We start from the raw sequence: 9,628 nt of genomic DNA, 5'->3' as shown, positions 1-9,628 counted from the left end.
ACCACACGGACTCCCTTGCCCTTGCTCTACACCTTACAACACCCTGGTGGCCCTCATGAGGCAATTTTAACATTCTGCTTCTAAGGCAGTGTGGCACAAAAATGCGAGCGCCGTGCATGAGGACACCTTTAAATACGCTCAAAACGGCGCGATCCTGCCAATAGGGCCTCAAAACGGCCGATAACGAATGTAGACTAGGCCACCCCTCACGGATGTAGCGACACAATGCACGACGTCTCGTCCTTCGCCTGTTCTTCGGCTACTAGCCCGAAGTGCTGCGACTCGCCCAACTCCGATAACACGTCGGCAACGTAACAGTTGACTTCCTGGACCGAAAGAAAGTTCATCGTCTTTTGGCCTGCCCCTGGTGCTCTGGAGAGTGCATCAGCTATTTCGAGATTTTTGCCCGGGACATACTGCACCTCAAAGCTGAACCGCATTAGCCGCATTCTGAACCTTTGAATGCGAGGCGGAACCAGATCAAGTGGCGTCTTTCCTAGCAAAGCAACCAACGGTTTGTGGTCTGTTTCTACAGTAATGTGCAGTCCACGCACATAGCTTTCGAGACGTTCCGCGGCCCATGTTATAGCTAAAGTCTCATTTTCAATTTGCGCATAGCGCATCTCAGTTGGTGTCAATGACCTTGAGACGAAAACAACTGGCCGCTTTTCTTTATTCGGTTGTACTTGCACTAAGACTGCTCCTAGGCCGTACGACGAAGCATCTGCAGAAATAATCGTTGGACGTTGTGCATCAAACTTAGCCATACACCTATCTGAGCAGGTAGCACTCTTCACGCTATCAAAAGCTATCTGCTGAGGCGCTGCCCAGACCCACTCAGTGTTCTTTTGCAGCAGTTGACGCAAAGGCATCGTTTGCTCAGCCAAGTCTGGAATGAATCGTGAACAATGATTAGCCAGACCTAAAAATCTTCGCATTTCTGCAACGTTCGATGGCGGCTTCAGATCTGCAATTGCGCGAACCTTCGCTGGATCCGGGCGCATGCCATCTTGGCTCACGCGGCACCCAAGAAAACAAAGCTCTTTTACACTGAACTGGCACTTTTCTTTTTGTAGGGTCACACCGTATTCGGCCAAGCGTTCGAAGGTGCAAAACAACCGTTCGTCGTGTTCCTTCTGAGTAGAGCCAAAGACCAGGACATCGTCCATTAAGTTCACGACGCCCGGAATTCCCTCAAGGATCAATCAATCAATCACTTTATTTCAGCTTTTTTTTTTACAAAAACTGAGGGCGGCAAGAAAAAAGCAGTCATTGCGACCGCTTGACAAGCCTCGCCACCCCTACAAACAGGCAGTTTGGTAGCGACTATGACGGTTACTTCATACACTGGTAACAACGCAAGGTACACGGAAATACAAGGCATGTAAATATATGCATAAAAGGAAACATTTTTTTTTAAATACGTGCATAAAAAGAAACTTTTTTTTAATACGCGCATGAAAGGAAACTTTGTTTTTATTTTGCATGGAGAAGTAGTATTTCCGCACAACAGAACAAAGGTTTTACACAACATTTACGGTTCAATGCAATAGAATTCAATACATGGGTACGCATACTGTGGGGCCTAGCTTGCAAACACATTTCGAATAGCCGAGACAGACATGCTGAGCAACGTGTCGTAAAATGGCGTGTTGAAGTATTTGGGAAGAATGTATTTTAGTGTGGAAAAGCCATAGTTTGTTCTGCATCGTGGCAATGAATAGATGGTACGCTGTCGTGTCATATACGGTGTCCGATGTGGTGTAAGTGTCACAATACGAAAAAAAAATGTGTCCTCTTCGCTATTATTCTTTTATAGAAGGATGCAAACCTGTAATCGAACATTCTTGTTACGGGTATCATTCTGTATTGCTGGTAGATAGGACGTGTCGGAGCATCATACGGTACATTAGCAATTAAGCGAAGTATTCTTTTTTGCAGTACCAGAAGCTTCTGGATGTTAGATGCTGTGGTTTGTCCCCATACAAGGAAGCAATACGATACATAAGAATAAAAGAACGCATAGTACAGATTCAGCTTAGTTTTGGCTGGTAAAATATGTTTATTCCGCGAAATTATCCCAATATATCTGGAAAGGGATAGGCACACTTTGCTTACATGGGCGTCCCACGACATAGTAGCAGCAAATACCACTCCGAGTAATGTGAAGGTTTCCACGTACTCAATGGGGGCATTGTCGAAATAGAGTGGTGGTGCACTGCCTATTGCTGCCCCTTCGGATGGAACAATAAAGCTTTAGTTTTTAGTTTCTTTATTTTTAATTAGTTCAAAGTAGACCACTCAGATAATGATGACAAAACTGTATTTGCGGTGCTAGTTAGTTATTTGATGTCAGGTGAGGACAAAAATAGACTGGTGTCGTCAGCATATATGATATATTTAACTAAATTACTGATGTTGCATACGTCATTAGCATATATGTTGAATAGGAGCGACCCGTTTGTGATTGCTAACAAGTCCGAAGAGCAGTGATTTAAAGCAACATACTGGCGACGAGCACTGAAATACGATTGAATGAGACAGAGGGCGTGGCCACGTATACCGTAGTGGTCGACTTTTTTAAACAGAGTTTCGTGATTCAGTGTATCGAATGCTTTGCTAAAGTCTTGTTACGTCTCGCCTTCGTCGTGGGGAAGACAACGACATGGCAGCAGCGAAACGCCGACAAACCCCGAGACGCGCGTTGGGTGAGCGCCTGGATTGCCACGGAAGCCGCGTCCGTCTTCCCGGTTGAGCGAGCGTTTCCCGTACACCGAGTGTGAACGCGCGTTAGAAATGCGCGCGAACGCCGCTCATGGACATTCCGGCGTCTGCACTACGTGGATGGCATCGTTCCCCCCTCCCAGCGCGTGACGACGGCGTGATCTCTCGGGAGTGAGTGAGTGCGTGTGTGTCTGTGATTGGTGCCAGTGAGGGACCCTAGGGACCCTAGGGACCCTAGGGAAGGGAACTTTTTAAAACCTCGGCAGCGGCACGGCCGAGGAGCTAGGAGTATCTGTTCTCGCTTCGGCGAGCGCGGCTTCGGCCGCTTCTTTTTGAGCAGCGTCCGCTCCGGCGGACGCAGTTGTTGCTGCGACGCGCGTCTTTTCTTTCCTTTTTCTCTTTCCTCTGATCTTATAGCTCTCCTCTCTCTGCACGTGGCAGCGGTGGTGGCTTGCCTCGAGCCAGTAGCAGGCCCGTGCAATTTCCTTTTCATCCTTCTCTCAGTCACAACAACAACACGGCCGAGGAGCTCTTTGTCTTTGAATGATCTCCTGATGAGCTGTCGTGATGCAGCGTTCCTGCAGCTCACTTGTAAATATGAAAATTGCTGTATAAAGTCCTCTTTCAATGTCTTTTTCCAGCAGCCTCGTCTCAGGCGTCCCTCAATTCTCTCTCCCGCACACGACCATGCTACCTCGTCTGTAACAAACTGGTGGCAGCGGTGGGATGCTGCTACCTCGTCCTTAACAAACTGGTGGCAGCGGTGGGATGCGAAACATCGGACGCCAGCGGAGAGTTGCGGACAACGGAACGCTGAGCAGCAGAACGGCGAGTCGGGGGCAGTGCAACGAGCCCTGTGTGTTGACTGGTTGCCTGCAGCGGAACAACTGCGCTGGATTCTTGGCTGCGAGGTTTGGTGAGTGCGGGACTTTCTTCTGCTGAGTTTTGCCAGGCTTTTGTTAGTGTCAGGAACAGAGCTGGTAATTGGGTTGTCGTTGCTGCTGGGTTAGTTGCAGCAAGACAATAGCGGGCAGTAGAGAAGCAGCACTCGGAGCAGCCATGGATTTGAAGACGCTGCGCAAACCAAAGTTACTGGAGCTTGCGAAAGAGTTGGGTCTGGAGGTATCAGACAAACTCAGAAAACCAGAACTGCTGAAGGCTATTCTTGCGGTAGAGGCTGAAGATGTCGAGCTTGCGGAATGCCGTGAGACCATTGAGGAGAGGGAATTGGCAAAAAGAGAACAAGAGGAACTAGAACGTAGAGAAAACCAGGAACGCGAAAGAGAGCTGCGGAGACAGGAACGCGAAAGAGAGCTGCGGGAACAGGAATACGAAAGAGAGATGCGGGAACTCACGCGTGAACTTAACGCGATCAGAGGAATGAGTGTGCGATCTCGTTTAAGTGTTCTTAGAAAAGGCGAAAATTTCAGAGATTTTCTAGAAAATTTTGAAAGAATTTGCATGGAGGAGCAGCTAGACGAGGATTATTGGCCAATTGTGTTGATGGGATTCCTCCCATGTGAACCTTGTAATGTCTGGGCGAGGTTGTCTGACGAGGATGCCCACAACTATGCGATAACCAAAAGTGCGCTCCTCCGATACTTTCGAATTCCCGCGGAGGCAGATTTGGAAGGCCAAATTGACGGTGGTAACCTACACCGCGAGTGTGTCAGGGACCGAGTTAGGAGCTCCGCTCAGTCGCCGGATGACACGAATGCTGTGCAGAAGTGGCGGCATAGGACAGGTTTGGTCCAGGAAAGAAAGGCCACTTCGGCAGCGAGGACCGAGGAGTTCGGTCAAGAAGCTAGCGAAGAGTGCAGATCCACAAGCCATGAGGGCTTGGGGGATAATGTAGGCACTAAGGCTAGCAACGAGGAAGAGTGCAGATCCGCAAGCCGTGAGGGCTCTTGCGGTAATGTAGGCACTGCTAGAAATCAGGAAAGGGGCAATGCGTTGGTTTTGAGCCCAGAGAAGCATTCACTTTCCGGGACGGAGGCGGATTCCTGCGGTCAAGAGGATAATACCCAGGAGAAAGACGCCGAAGGTCTCAGTGACCAGGGAAAAGTAGTCCTTGTATTATTCTAGGAAGGTCATGATGAAAGTTCTGCGAAGGCCGAGTTTAATGGGAATCAAGAGCAAGCTGTGAGTTGCAGGATTCCCATCGAAAACAAAGCCGAGCGACCTGCTTTGTTTGCGAGCACTGTCAGTGCTAAGAAAGAAGCGTCCGTCTCGAACTCTGAGGCCGAGGCTATTTTGAAAAGTGAGGCTGGCGTTTTCTCTCAGGAAGAGAATAGTGAGCTCACCGGCCGGCCCAATGAGGGAATCATGGGAGACATTTCTTCGAAGCGGCCGGCGAACAATAGCAGCCGAAGTTTGGAGACGACGCTTTGTTGTAAGGAGATTTACTGCGAGTCAACCGAGTACTCCAGACGCGACAGGCGCCGAAAAAGGGCCAGGCTAACAAGGCGCGTTCAGACAAAGCGGAAGCCACCTGACCCATCGCGGCGACCCCGCGGTAGTTCTTGCAGGACGCGTAAAACTCGCAGCGGGCCACAGAGAAGCCCGCACTGCTACCTCATGAGGGAACGCAGCAGAGCGCGCTCCTGTAAAAAAAGGAGCCAAGGGTACTCATGAATCGAGAGAGTACACGCAGGCGTTTCTTTTATGCGCGACCGTCAACCCCTCGCATTCAAATGTTCAGACGCGGCTCAGGTGTTGGAGACGCGCGGCCGGGGTGCGGAACAAATCAATGTCGCGTGGCGTCTGGGGCTCGCAGTTGTCGAAGCGGAGTTACGCCCTTCGATTTTTGTGAATTGCCGGCTGCTAAAGCCACTGTTGGTGTGCGACCACGCAGGGCGCGGTTGAAGAATAGGCGACCCCTTTGAGCCGCGGCGCGGCTCGTTAGAAGCGGATTCCGAGGATGTCTCTGCTGTTTGCTTTTTCTATTTTAAACCATTCCTGCAGACAAAAAGTTTTGCAGAAAAAAAAAAGTTTTGAGCAGGCATAGGTTTCCGACGCGTTGTTTACATTGAAAGCGTTTCTTTTGATAAAGATTGTTTCGAAAAATGCACTAGTGGTGCCCATGTGTAGCAGCGTCCGTTAAAACGCGAAGTGCTAGCCAGACGGGCCATTTAGGCCACTAGCATAAGCGCCTGGAGTCGCTTGATTTTTTTGGAATTTGGGAAATTAAGGTGACTTTGGCTCCGATGTTGAGCGAATCTTTGCGGGGATATACAAGGTGACGGCAGTATGCTGCTATGCAGAATGAAATGTTGTGGTCATTACGAATCGGAATACATCACAAAAAGGGGAGTCTCAAAGGTAATGCCGATAGCTTAAATTGAGGTCCCTAGCGCAAGAATCAGCATCATAGTTGCAGTTTGCTGGTGTTTTTCTTCCTGATGTAAGATTTTGCACCTATTGGTTTTGTTTATTGTTTTAAATTTGAGATGCGCTTTGTGGTGTAGTGTGCCGATCTGTGGAAGTTTTCTGAGTGCTGCTGAACTACTCCCAGGGACTAATTGGCTCTATAAGAGGGAAAGAGCCTGGCATTGCTTAGTGGGGATTGTGTCGTGCTTGCGGACTGTGCGGTCGGGTTTTCGGCGTGGTTCTAACGCTAGCGGAGCACGAGTCACTTTGCAGTGCCCTTTGGGAACCTGCACATGCGAAGGAACACTTCGGGGTGCGCTGAGCTCCAGAACCGCCGAGAGACAACTGACTCCGGTTGAGACCAGCCTCAAGCGACATCACTCCGGACAGCGGATGCTGTCCCCTGTCCATCGGGATCTCCTTCCCCCGGCGGGGCAGTCTGTTACGTCTAGCCTTCGTCGTCGGGAAGACAACGACATGGCAGCAGCGAAACGCCGACAAACCCCGAGACGCGCGTTGGGTGAGCGCCTGGATTGCCACGGAAGCCGCGTCCGTCTGCTCGGTTGAGCGAGCGTTTCCCGTACACCGAGTGTGAACGCGCGTTCGAAATGCGCGCGAACGCCGCTCATGGACATTCCGGCGTCTGCGCTACGTGGATGGCATCGTTCCCCTCTCCCAGCGCGTGACGACGGCGTGATCTCTCGGGAGTGAGTGAGTGCGTGTGTGTCGGTGATTGGTGCCAGTGAGAACTTCCTTCCCCTGAAGGCCCGGCCCCCATCTAGGGACCCTAGGGAAGGGAACTTTTTAAAACCTCGGCAGCGGCACGGCCGAGGAGCTCTTTGTCTTTGAATGATCTCCTGAGGAGCTGTCGTGATGCAGCGTTCCTGCAGCTCACTTGTAAATATGAAAATTGCTGTATAAAGTCCTCTTTCATTGTCTTTTTCCAGCAGCCTCGTCTCAGGCGTCCCTCAATTCTCTCTCCCGCACACGACCATGCTACCTCGTCTGTAACAAACTGGTGGCAGCGGTGGGGTGCTGCTACCTCGTCCTTAACAGTCTACAAAGACGCCTAAGGTGAGGTGTTGAGCTTCGAAGTGATTTAATATGTATTCTTTTTGATCAAGCAGAGCATGCTCAGTTGATCTAAGATGCTTTGTGAATCCATACTGACAGTTGGCTATTACACAGTGCTTCTGTAGGAAATTGTAGTAACGTCTATGCATTATTCGCTCTAGCCCCTTGGAGAAAAAAGGTTGCACATTTGGTTTTGGACTACTCCGGAGCCCAAGTTATGCCAAAGGGTAGCCGCTCAAAGCAATAACGGCCAAACGGAGTAATGAAGGTTGTGAGCGGCTGACATTCCTTTGCTAACCTCACTTGATGGAAACCTGAGTTTGCGTCGAGTTTGGAAAGCTTGACGGCACCGCTGAGCAACCCGAGTGTCTCATCAATAGTGGGGAGCACAAACCGTTCGCGTTGCACCGATTTGTTTAGTTGAGTCAGGTCAGCGCATATTCGCACTTGTCCTGACGGCTTCCAGACGGGCACTATGCCAGCACACCACTCCGTAGGCCCTTGAACTTTACGAATGACCCCATTCTTTTCCATCTCTTCCAGCTCTTGTATTACGCCGTCTCGCAGCGGGATGAGTATGCGACGAGCAGTGTGAATGGCACAGGGCACGGCATCTGGTTTAAGACGAATACAGTATTCGCCTTTCATGGTCCCCAGACCGCGGAACAAGGAACCAAATCGCGTCTGCACTACCTGATGAACTTATGCTTCGTCTACAAATTTAACTATTCCCAGGGCTTCTAATGCCGGTAAGCCAAGAATCGCATTGCTCACCGAATCGACAACGAAAACATCCTGTCTAACCGAAGCACGCTTCCACAGAATGTCGGCAGTAAACTTTCCTTTCAAGTTCAACCTGTCACCGCCTGGTCCCATCAGAATAACATCAGTAGGCTGTAGTACCTTCGGCAGTGCTGGAAACGACCCTGGGACAACATTTACCTCGGCTCCCGCGTCAGCTTTCGCCGAAACAACTGCACCATTAACAGCAATATAAACAAAGCGAGCCTTTGCAGATGACCCAGCCAAATCTCCCACGGAAAATGTTACACAGTTCATGTTCGGTTGCTCACCCCGAGGACTGCGGATGCCTACCTCTGAAGGCCATGCTTCGGGTTCCGTGGTCCTGTGTGTACGTGAGCAGACAACTGCGAAATGTCCCCGGCGCTAGCACACGTAGCACAGTGCTCCTCTGGCAGGGCACGACGACCTCGAATAAGGGCCCCTACCGCAAGCGGCACACGTCTGGTGATCCGGACGTCTCTGGTTCGATGCCCGCCTATGAACAGTGTCGACTTCAGCCCTCGTAATGCTCTTCGCGGTCCACAACGCTCCGAAGATCCTGCTGCTGTCGCTGCACAGCTTCTTTCAGCCGTGCCTTGGTGAGGGCACTTTTTAGAGTCAGCGCCGCATCCATTTGAAGAGCTTCCGACAACTTTGCATCCCGTAGTCCAACTACAAACCGGTCGAGAATCCTCCGCTCTTTCATCTCCCCGTAGTCGCATCTATCGGCCAGCGTATGTAACTCTGTAACATACTGATCTACAGACTCGCCTGGTTCTTGGTGGCGGCGATAGAAGCACGCACTTTCGTAGACTAAGTTCCTTGTGGCGACAAAATGGGTGTCGAACTGTGTCTTCACCACGTCGTATTTCTTCGAGTCTTCCTCGGACAAGTTGAAAGTCTTGAAAATGTTGCGCGCCTGTCGTCCCATCGTGTACAGCAACGTACGCACCTGAGACTCTTCAGTTCGTTCTTTAAGTCCTGAGGTGAATCGGTAGTCATCGAATTCTTGTATCCACCCAGGCCACTCGAACGTCTTGTCGAAGTTGAAGCTCGCTGGTGGCTGCACCAAAAAAGGCTGAGACGAAACCTTCGTTTCTTCCGACATTTTCTGGGCTGTTATCGGGCTGGTATACGATGCTGCTGGCAGGCGGCCACAGGCGGTAACCTTACGTCTGCCGTGGGTCCCGTATAACCTGGACAACCACTTCTGACACCATGTGGTGTTTCGCAGTACGACACATCGATGAATACTAGTGCGTGGCCCCCAGGCCCACGCCCAAAGGAAAAAGCCCCGTTTATTGCAACCTGACAAGTATATACACAGACACTGAGTACGTCACGCATGCGCCGAGCATCACAAGAGTACACGTGCACTTGCTACGATAGATACTATCACACGAGGATAGATAACGCCACAGGCGGCGCTTCACTGTAAAATTAGGTTGTATCTGACCATACAGCTCGTATCGGTCTGACCGTGTCCTCCTCCTTTAAACCTCGTCTTCTCTCCGGAACTCTCTGCTCCTAAATGCAGTCTGCTCTGACTGGTCAATGCGCATGGAAAATAAGCGTAGCTCTACGATTTCTTGATTTGGTGAAGCTAAACTGTTTGGAATGAGAAGAATAATCTTTTTAACAGAAATGTAATTGAGTAATTTGCTGCCGCAGACTGCAC

General features: G+C 50.4%; 1 pseudogene; it reads right to left on the bottom strand.

Annotated features, from left to right (window-relative positions):
• Positions 1-206: 206 nt before the first annotated feature.
• On the bottom strand, positions 207-9,058 carry LOC149347022 (uncharacterized; annotated as a pseudogene).
• Positions 9,059-9,628: the final 570 nt, after the last annotated feature.

This window comes from Amblyomma mixtum, chromosome 4 (genome assembly GCF_055824585.1).
Source record: "Amblyomma mixtum isolate Tamu chromosome 4, ASM5582458v1, whole genome shotgun sequence".
Taxonomy (NCBI): Eukaryota; Metazoa; Arthropoda; class Arachnida; order Ixodida; family Ixodidae; genus Amblyomma; species Amblyomma mixtum.
The sequence above is the reverse complement of the archived record's forward strand: the minus strand, read 5'-3'. Positions and strand labels throughout refer to the sequence as shown.